This window comes from Sceloporus undulatus, chromosome 6 (assembly GCF_019175285.1).
Source record: "Sceloporus undulatus isolate JIND9_A2432 ecotype Alabama chromosome 6, SceUnd_v1.1, whole genome shotgun sequence".
NCBI lineage: Eukaryota > Metazoa > Chordata > Lepidosauria > Squamata > Phrynosomatidae > Sceloporus > Sceloporus undulatus.
In genome coordinates, this window is record NC_056527.1 from 2,093,516 (window position 1) to 2,103,514 (window position 9,999).

Genomic DNA, 9,999 nt, shown 5'->3' on the forward strand with positions numbered 1-9,999 from the left:
GGAAAAACCATGTTTGCTTATGGCCAGCATAACTGACCTGTGGCAAGAAATTCCATCTTTGGTTAATGCATAGCCTCCAACCTTTCACAGTTGAAAACCAGGACAAAAAGGTGTAGCCAGACAACAGGAGGGCAAAAGTAATTAATGAAGAAGCACACATAAAATTACTATTTTAAGTAGAGACATTCTGGCATTTATGCACTGAGTTTAGGAAGAGTAAGACTCCATTTAATAATAATAATAATAATAATTTGTTTTATTTATATACCGCTATTCCAAAGATCATAGCGGTGAACAGCAAGTAAGCTAATTAGCAAGTAAGCTAATTTGCCCCCAACAGTCTGGGTACTCATTTTAGCGACCTCGGAAGGATGCAAGCCTGAGTCGAGCTTGGGCCCTTTTGCTGGTCTTGAACTCGCAACCTTGTGGTTTTGAGTGAATGGCTGCAGTACAAGCATTTACCCACTGCGCCACCAGGGCTTTTTTTTTTCTTCCCTCCTGCTGAGTAAATTGGGTGCAGAGTACCTCTGCACTTTGAACACTCTTTACAGCAATTGAAGGAAGTGGAAGATGGTGGGAGGAAGAGAGAGAAGCTGGGGCAGTTTAAAACCAGCTGAGAAAGTGGGACAGCAAAGAATAAACTGGGGTTGTCTGCCAAACCAATACAGCTGGAAGTTGCTTGATCTCAGGTTTTACAGATTTCAGTAGCTTTCAGGCATCTTTCTGGTCATTCAGCTGCTATGCTGCTGGCACTCAATGCATTGAGCAGGAAAAATCCTGCAAGCAAGAGAAAGGGGTCATTCGATGTTCAGTGTTTCCTGCCAGTTGGACCCAAATCTCTTGCAGTTTCCCATTGGTACACTGAAACTCCAGAGATACACAGTCCACTGCTGCTTCTGTGGCCACTCATTCCCTGCATGGGCAATTACCCTGGATCTGCCCCTGCAAGCTGGAGGACACATCTGCTGAATCAGACTGGATGGGAACAGAAGGGCATCTGCAAGCCTCCTGCAGAGGGTCCAGAGGAGAGAGCGCACTGCTGCTGCCATCTTCTGTTGAGAAGCAGGCCTGTGTTGCTGCTGGAAGCTTTCCTGCTGGTCTGGCTTCAGACTTCCCATGCAGTTACAGACTTTCCAACTGTCATGGTTTGGCAGGGACAGTTCCACTTAACCGTCTGTCATCCCACTTTTTCTGCTGCTTTTAAAATGTCCCAGTTTCTCTCACTTCCTCCCACTTTCCGCTGTTCTCAGCTTACTTCAGTTGCTGCAAACTGAGTTCAAAGTGCAGAAATAGCTTGGGGGAAAAGAGGCTAGTGGAATCTTGCCCTCCCCAGGAGGCTCAGGCAAAAGCCAACTGCTGCATCATCTCCGAGTTTGTGTATCCCTTTTCATCAGTAACTTTTACCATTCTAACCACACTCTGATGTTGCTTGGCCACAGGTGTCCCAGTTTTCATCTGAAATGTTGAGGGTATAGTCACAGGTGAGGGCTTTGAAGGAAGGAGGGAATGGATGTTCCTATCTGGAGGAGAAAGAATTACCCATATCTTTGGAAACTTCTGGCCCTGATGTATAGGTACAGGGGCAGTGAGGACCTTGTCCTCTGACAAGAATGCTTCTCCCCAAGTGACATTTTCCTTCTCTCCTCCAATTTCTAGCAGAAAATGAGATGCTGAAGATCATTTAGTCCTAAACATCTACTCTCCTGTGTTCACATTTCCTGGGTCACTCTGTCTGCCTCTTTTCTCTGGACGCTTAAACTGCATTTCTAAATACTCAGCTGAAGTTTTAAGTTACTGCAAGGCTAGAAATATGGAGACTGGACGGGAATTTTGTAGGGCAGGGGGGTGATAGTTCTTGTTTTGGCAGGGAAACTTGCTCATTCCCCCCATAGCTACATCCGTGAGCCAGGCCTCTGGTATAAGCATGTCTCTTCAGGCCAAAGCTGGCTGGTGGGTGAAGAATCTGGCACACTGGCACATCCCCAGGGAGCTGCTTCCCTTTGTGCCTTCTGTGCCGCCCTTGAGAGGGTTTCTGAGTCAGCACTGGCCCACACGCCAAGGAGGGCAGAGGATGTATCATCAGCCTCCACCTCTGAGCATGGTTGTCACAGACTTCTGGGAGGATGGGACCATTGTCTGGGTGCTGGAAACCAGTGAAACAGTCCTGGAGATAATGTGCCAGGGGATTGGTGCGTATGTACGAAGGGATGCATGTAGGCGAAGGCATCATAAGACTGGGATTCTTTTTTAAATGTATATTCTCCATGGTGATTACACCCCAGACACACACACACAAAATTCTCTCAGCCAGGAGCCAAAGCCTGTGTAGGCAGCTGTCCCTGTCGCTGTTTCTATGTTTGTCGGCCATGGAAACCTACTGTGTTCAAGTAGAATAACCTAATGTGCCCTTGCTGTGTACGTCCAGTCATTCAAAGAGGGAGAATTGCTACATCCGTTCAACATTAAGAAGCTTAATACCAAATCAGGGCATGTGTCCATTTAGTGCCTCAACTGGCCCTTCCCAATTTGAAGCCTTCCAGATGTGGGATTATGAGAGTCGTACTTGTAGCCCAACACATCTGGCAGGCGCCTGAGATATGTCTCCGCCACACCGTTTCAGTGCTTGGATTCCACTTTAACTGCCATGTCTCTATCCTGTGGGATTTTGAGGTTCACAGATTACTGAGGGATTTTGAATTTTTTGGTGAGAGAGCTGTAGTCCAGTCCAGTCCACTAAGCTACATTTCCAAGGGACCTTGCAGGGATGTAGAAGTAAATACAGTAGCCCCTTAATATCCGCTGGGATTTGGTTCCAGGATTCTCCATGGATAGCCAAAGCTGTGGGTGCTCAATGGGGTAGTAAAATGGGGTCTTTCATATAAAAGGGCAAAAATCAAGATTTGCTTGCCAGGGGCACAGGAGAAATGGAATATTTTCGAGCTCTGAATGGTTGAATCTGTGGATGCAGAATCCATGAATGCAAAAGGCCAACTGTATTGAAATGCAGGTTGTCTCTGGCAGAAAACTCTCTTGAAAGAGAGCACCAATGTTGATTTCTTCCCAGCACCAAGCCAAAATACGGCCTTTTATTAAAGCTCTTTGGGGACTAATTTAATTCAAAGTGTGCATGTACATGATTTTAAATGGTTACAGCTCTGTGCTTGCTTCATTTTTTATCTTTTGGTGTTGTTGAAATGGTTGATGGTTTTAATCTAGAAGTACTTTAAATTATTTATATTCTATGCCGCCTTGAGATCCCATGATAAAGAGCAGGACAGAAATATTTTAATAAACAAATGGCCCCCAAAGGTATTGTTTCTGAGTTCTGCCTTTCCTCCCTTTTCCTTTTCTCTGTTCCAGATCTCATTTTCTTCTCTTTTGCTTCTATCCAGGTAGATGAAAACCCTGCAATGGCCACCCAGTTTGCAAAACAGGTGTCAGTCCTGAAGGACAAGATCCACTTCCATTCGGTGCTGTTTTCATGCCACGTCCGTAAGGTGAGGGCACTCTATTGGTCTTGTCACAATGCTGGGGAGATAGCCATTCTGCCTGGGCAGGTGGGAGCCATAATCTAAAGTAGAGGTGAGCAAAGTCCAACCCATGGGATAGTGTAGCCCTTGGGTCCCACTTTTGAAGCTACCCATCAGTATCCGAATTCTTCCAATCCCTGTTGTTGTTATTTGCTGTCAAGTCAACTTTGACCTATGGAGACCCTCTAAATGAAAGAGCCTATTGTTATCATCAGCCTTAGTCAGATCTTGCAGACTCAGGGCCATGATTTCCCTGACTGAGTCTTTCCATTTGCAGTGTAGTCTTCCTCTTTTCCTGCTGCCTTCTACTTAATTAGTCCTTTCTACTGAGTCAAGTCTTTTCATGGTATGAGGGCCTTGCGCTCTTCCTTCCTTCCTTCCCTCTCTCTCATGGGTTTACTCGTCTTCTTTCCCTTTACAGATCAACCGCTGCAACAAGAGCACGGACCGAGCCATCCTCATCACAGACCAGCACATGTACAAGATGGATCCCAAGAAGCAGTACAAAGTGATGAGATCTATACCTCTCAGCATGGTAAGTTGGACCTTGGAGGGATTCTGGGACAGTGGCATAACTGGTATATTTGACACCCAGCGGATCATTTTAATACCCTCCCTCCTCCTTCAATAGACTTTTCTGGGTCTGGTAGATGCTACCTTAGAAAGTGGTAGAGTCCTCTTCTTTGGAGGCTGTTTTTAAGCAGACTGGATGGCCATCTGTCAGGACTGGTTTGATGGTGTCTTTCTGCATGACCAAAGGTGGTTGCACTGGATAATAATAATAATTATTATTATTTATATTTGGATGGTCCCTGGGGTTTCTCCTGACTCTGTGCTTCAGTTATTCTATCTCACCACCAGCATGGATGCTTTGATTTAGATTTCCTGCATGGCAGAATGGGGTTGGACTGGATGGCCCTTACGGTCTCTTCCAACTCTATGATACTATGGGGGTTGCAGTCCAGCACATCTTCAGGTGGCCCATGTTGGGAAAGCTGATTTCTGATACTGTTCTCACCCTTTCCTTGGGCCTCTTAAAGTGAACCTTTTGTGACTTTCCCCTGTGCCAGGTGACCGGGTTGAGTGTGACCAGTGGCGGGGATCAGCTGGTAGTCTTCCATACGCAGAACCACGAGGGAGTAGTGGTCTGCCTTCATAAAATGCAGCCAGCAAATGACAATCGGATTGGAGAGCTTGTGGGCGTGCTGGTGGAGCACTTCAGAAGGTAGGCGGTCACTGCTAAAAGTAAAAATATACTGTATAAAGAAATAATTACAGTACCTACATTTTAAGAGAGAGCAAGAAGAGTGCACCATGCCTCCGGCATCGTGGCAAACCTTATTGTTGTTGTTGCTATGTGCCTTCAAGTTGACTTGACCTAGGTTTTCTTTGCAAGCTTTATTCAGAGAGAGTTAGAGAGAGGTCACCCATGATGCATCTGTACGAAAAATGTGGTTTGATACCATTTTAACTGCCATGGCACCATCCTATGGAATCCTGGAATTTTAGTTTTGTGAGGCACCAGCACTCTTTGGCAGGAAAGGCTAAAGACTTGTAAACCATAAATCCCAGAACTCTATAGGATGGAAGCTACAGCACTTAAAGTTAATAAAGCAAACTTATATATATATATATATTGTGCACTTTAAAAGGAGTATTTTTTAGCTTGCTGGAACAACAATGACTGAATTTAAACATTTTAACTCGAACAATTTATTAGGCGTGTTCATTGTGAGACCAGCATCCAGCGTCAGTTGCTTCTTTTTAATCACTTTTAAAGTGCAAGAAATGCCATCAGAACAAATCTTTCAGTTGACCTTAGTTTAGCATCTGAAAGCAGACCAGTCTATCAAAGCTTCTTCACAACTTGTTTGCTTAATTAATCTCAAAGGTGCACAGACTCCTATGCCTACTAATATTGGTACCCTATATACTCAACTATAAATCGACCTCATGTGTAAGTCGAGGGCAGGTTTGGGGCCAAAATTATGAATTTTGATATGACCCATATATAAGTCAAGGGTAAAATTAGGGCATGCAACAAAGGATGTAAAAAACGAAGGAAGGAAAATGAGCCAAAGAATGTGCTATTTTTCCTCCAAGCATTCAGAAAGACCAGAAGCAGCACCAATGGAGAGAATAGAGGAGGTTGGTGCTTCTTTTAGGTTCTTGTGGTATAGACTAAGATCTTACCTCTCCTCAGAGAGGGAGATGCATTGACCCATGGATAAGTCGGCCAGGTTTTTGGGTCAATTTTTTGACCAAATTTCTAGACTTATACGGACTATATACAGTATTTACTGATCGGTCTTTACTTGGAGTTTCTAGTGTATCTCATGGCTGCCCTTCCAGGGCTGCATCCACACGGGGGGAAACCAGTTTGGCAGCACTTTAATTGCCTTGGCTCAAGGCTATGGAATCTGGGAGTTGGAGTTTGTTGTGGGGCTCAGCTCCCAGAATTCCATAGCCTTGAGCCAAGGCAATTAAAGCGGTGCCAAACGGGTTATTTCCGCCTGTGGATGCAGCCCAGGTCTTAGACTTCTTCGCTTTCCTGACGCCGCCTCTCTTTTGATTAAGGATGGAGAGCCAGCCCTATCCCTTCTTGTTTTCCTGCACCCTCACATGGAGCGCATTAATCCCCCTCATTAGGCATTGTGTCAAGGCATGTGGGTTCATTTTCAGCCTCAGCTGTCTCTGCTACAAACCTCCAGACCTTCCTCCCCCCCGACTGTGATCAATGGGTCCTTCCCCATCTGTGGTGGATTAAAGAGAGAGAGAGAGACAGTCAGACAGAGCTGTTTCTTGACCCAATGGCCCTATGGCACCCTCTGCAAAGCTGCCAGGGAAGGGGAGGGGGAGGCAGGCAGGCGCTGAGCTGGGATTAGGGGATGGAAGCGGACGGAGGGCCCCAGAGATTGACCCACCCTCTTCCTGCAACACCAATGCTTCCTGATGACGGAGGAAGTCCTCATTTGCCTGGGTGCCCTCAGCAGGATGTCTGTGCATTTGATACCATTTTTCAGCTTGGCCTCTAGAAAACTGGTTGGGCAGAAATTGGCACAGACCAGAAGTGGAAAGTATGTGTGCACATTTTTGTTGTTGTTGTTGCTGTATGTCTTCGAGTCATTTCTGATTAGGGTGACCCTAGCACAGGGTTTTCTGAGGCCAAGGGTGTGACTTGCCCAAGGTCACTCAGTGGGTTTTACATGGCCAAGCAGGGAACTGAACCCTGATCTTCAGAATCTTAGTCCAACATTCAGACATTGCACCACACAGGCTTTGTGTGTGTCTTCACAGTGGGTAAAAAGACTTGTGCGATTGCCATTTTAAAAAACAACTTGGTGAAGAATATAATGTTACTTAGAATTGGAGTTCGGAGAAAAAACATACAAACAGAAGATGGACATGTTAGTTTGGACCACAACTCCCAGAATCCCAACTGTCCTGGCCTTGGGGATTCTATAAGGTAGCCCAAAAAGCCCCCCAAAATCTCTTTCCTGTAACTTGAATCCATTGTCCACTTCCCAGGCCTCATTCCACTACGTTTTAAACCAGTTCGCAAATCGATTAGAAGCGGTTTAAATGACCCTGTCTTTAAGTGGGAATGTGGCCCTAGTCTCTGGAGCAGCAGAAAGCAGCTTCCTCCACATTTCCATGCTCTGGTTTGACTCACCTTCAGGTCTCTCTTCCTGCTCTCATGCGCATGTTTCAAACTTAGGCAAGCTTCCGTGAGGACTTTTCAGAAGCGGGGTGTGTGTTTAATGTGTATGAGAAGTGTGATTTTCAGCACCTAGCTATTGTGAGGGCAGGCTAGCCGGGCGAAGGCTGTCTGGGGCCCGTGTTGTCATCATCCCGGCAGAAACAGATGGGCTCCTTCTCCTGGAGACCCCCATGCTGCACAGGTCAAGTCCTCACCATCTGTTCCCGCAGCTGCTGGCACACGCCTGAGTTGGAGTGGATCTGGAGAAGAAAAGAAGGATGGAAAGGGAGGCAGGCGGGAAAAGGCAGGCTGACTTTAGGGTTTGGGGCAGGTAGGTGGATGGCGAGAAGAGGGGGTTTTACTGTGCCTCCTTTGGAGTTTACAAAAGGTATTGGGAAGAATTGCTGCCACGGTCCTGCCAGTTAGAAGTGAATACTGCCCCACAGCTGCCAGGGTAGGCTGGTTTGGCCTAGCAGAGTGGAATCTAGGGGTTGTGTATGTGACAGAAGACAAAACAGAGTGAAACAAAGCCAAAAGGCTTTACATTGGCCTGTCGGCTAGAAGAGCGGCTGTTGGAGCGTTGCAGTATTGACCTCTGCTACAGAATTTGGCAACTCCATCTGCATGCTTCAAAATGGCAACTCCTTTCAGCAGCCACGCTTCTATGATGATATTATATTATAGGCCTGTTACAGACTGCCAAAATAAAGCTGCTTCGGGTCTCTTTGGAGGTATGCTGTTTAAATGATGCATGCACCTAAGAATCCAGAAGGCTGCACCAAAGCTGCACTCCAGTGTTTTGGAATGGAGTGTGGCTTTGGCGCGACCCCGACTCTTAGGACACTGCATCATTTAAAAGCATACCTCCAAAGAGACCTGAAGCAGCTTTATTTTTGGCAGTTCTGTAACAGGCATAGTTTTTGGTGGTTTTTCAGGCTAATGTGGCCACAAAAAACTATAGATGCTGTCCATGAAAGCTTGACTTTATATTATATTTATTTATGCATTTATACCTGCCTTTCTCCCGATAATGGACTCAAGGTAGCCACACCGATATAAAACAACACAAATTTAAACCAATACAAAAGCATTTATGAAAGCATAAATATAAGATTTTTTAAAAAGGATTAATTTCATTCTGTGACGGCATCCCACTTGCGAATCCCATTTGTTACAGTGGATCCTTGTTATACGCTGGTTTTGGTTCCAAGATCCCCGTGTATAACAAAATCCGTGTAGGCTCAAGTCCCATTAAGTAAATGACAGTCAAAATGGTGTCCCTTAAAAAAATGGAACATCAGGTAATTTATACTTTTTGGACATTTTCAAACCGGGATCTGAATCCGTGTATAAAAAATCCGTGTATAAGAAGGGCCGACTGTAGTTATATATTTCTATCCCTGAATGGCTACCCTCTTCCCAACTTACCTTCCCAACAACCCTGCGAGGTAGATCCAGCTGAGAGAAGAGCAATTGGGCCCCAGATCACCAGTGAGGCATCATGCTTCAGTGGAAACTGATCTCCCACATCCCGTCCGTCATCTTGTGAAGATGGGGCTATTATTTAGCTGCATCAATATATGGCTTATGGGAGTGCTTCGTGTTTTCTTTTATTTTTTTGTGGTTTTACTGTTGTTGTTGTTGTTGTTTCATGAATTAGTCACCCACTTTGAGTGTTGAACTTTGTGCCCCGTTTTCTGCTGAATGTTTTTTGTGAGTAAATAACTGAGGAATGCTGAGCCTGCAAAGGGCCACCAATGATCTTATTGCAATTCTTGTGCACCACTCAGCTGCATCCTCACGGCAGAAATACTCGGTTTGGCACCGCTTTAACTCTTTTCTGGCTCCAAGGCTATGGAATTCTGGGAGTTGGATGGACTGGGTTTGACAGGTTTGGATGGGAGTTTCCACCAAGACTCCCAGAGCCATAGCCTTGAGCCAGGATGTGAAAAGCTGTGCCAAACTGGGTATTCAGTAGGCTATGCTTCCCAAAAGTGTGCCAAGGAGTGAGGCTTCCAGGTAAAAGGTCCAAAGCAACCATCCCCAGCTCATGGCCTTCCAGATGTGTGTCACTACAACTCCTATCAGCCAGTGGCCACAAGTGCATTGGAAAATGGCAGATTGGGTTGTTGTTATCTGAACAAGAGACCTCCGTGAGCCCCAGACTCAACAGCTGTGCTCATGTCTTGCAACTTGGATGCCAAGGCGTCCGTGATGAATCAATCCCTCTAACACAGCCTTCCACTTTTCCCGCATTTATGTGTTTCCCCCTAATGAACCATGTTTTCTCATGAAAGTACGATAGCCTCCATTTCATTTTGTCTTCAGGGAGAGTTCAGGCTGGATTTGCTGCCTTGGATTGAATGTTTTGGATCTTTGGCAGTCTGTAATACCAGCAAACTCTCCTCCAGGACCACATTTTCAAATGACTTGATTCTCTCCTGTGAGCTTTCCTCACCGTCCCCTTTTCACAAACATCCATAGAAGCCAGGAAGATCAGTTGACTGATTTTGGTATGGACCATTAGGTCTACTGTATGATCCATGTTTTAGTTCTCCTCCTGATTGTATGAAGATGGTATTTGCAAGGAATGGTTTATTGGCATCACAACCAGTTTTTTAGTTTCTCTCCTGCTTCATTTCTGGGCCATCAATCAATCGTCCTATCTGATGAATGATTACTAGCTTTAAATATCTGGAGGGACTTCATGTAGAAGGTGGAATGAGCTTGTTTTTCTGCTGCTCAAGAGACCAGGATGAAAACCAATGG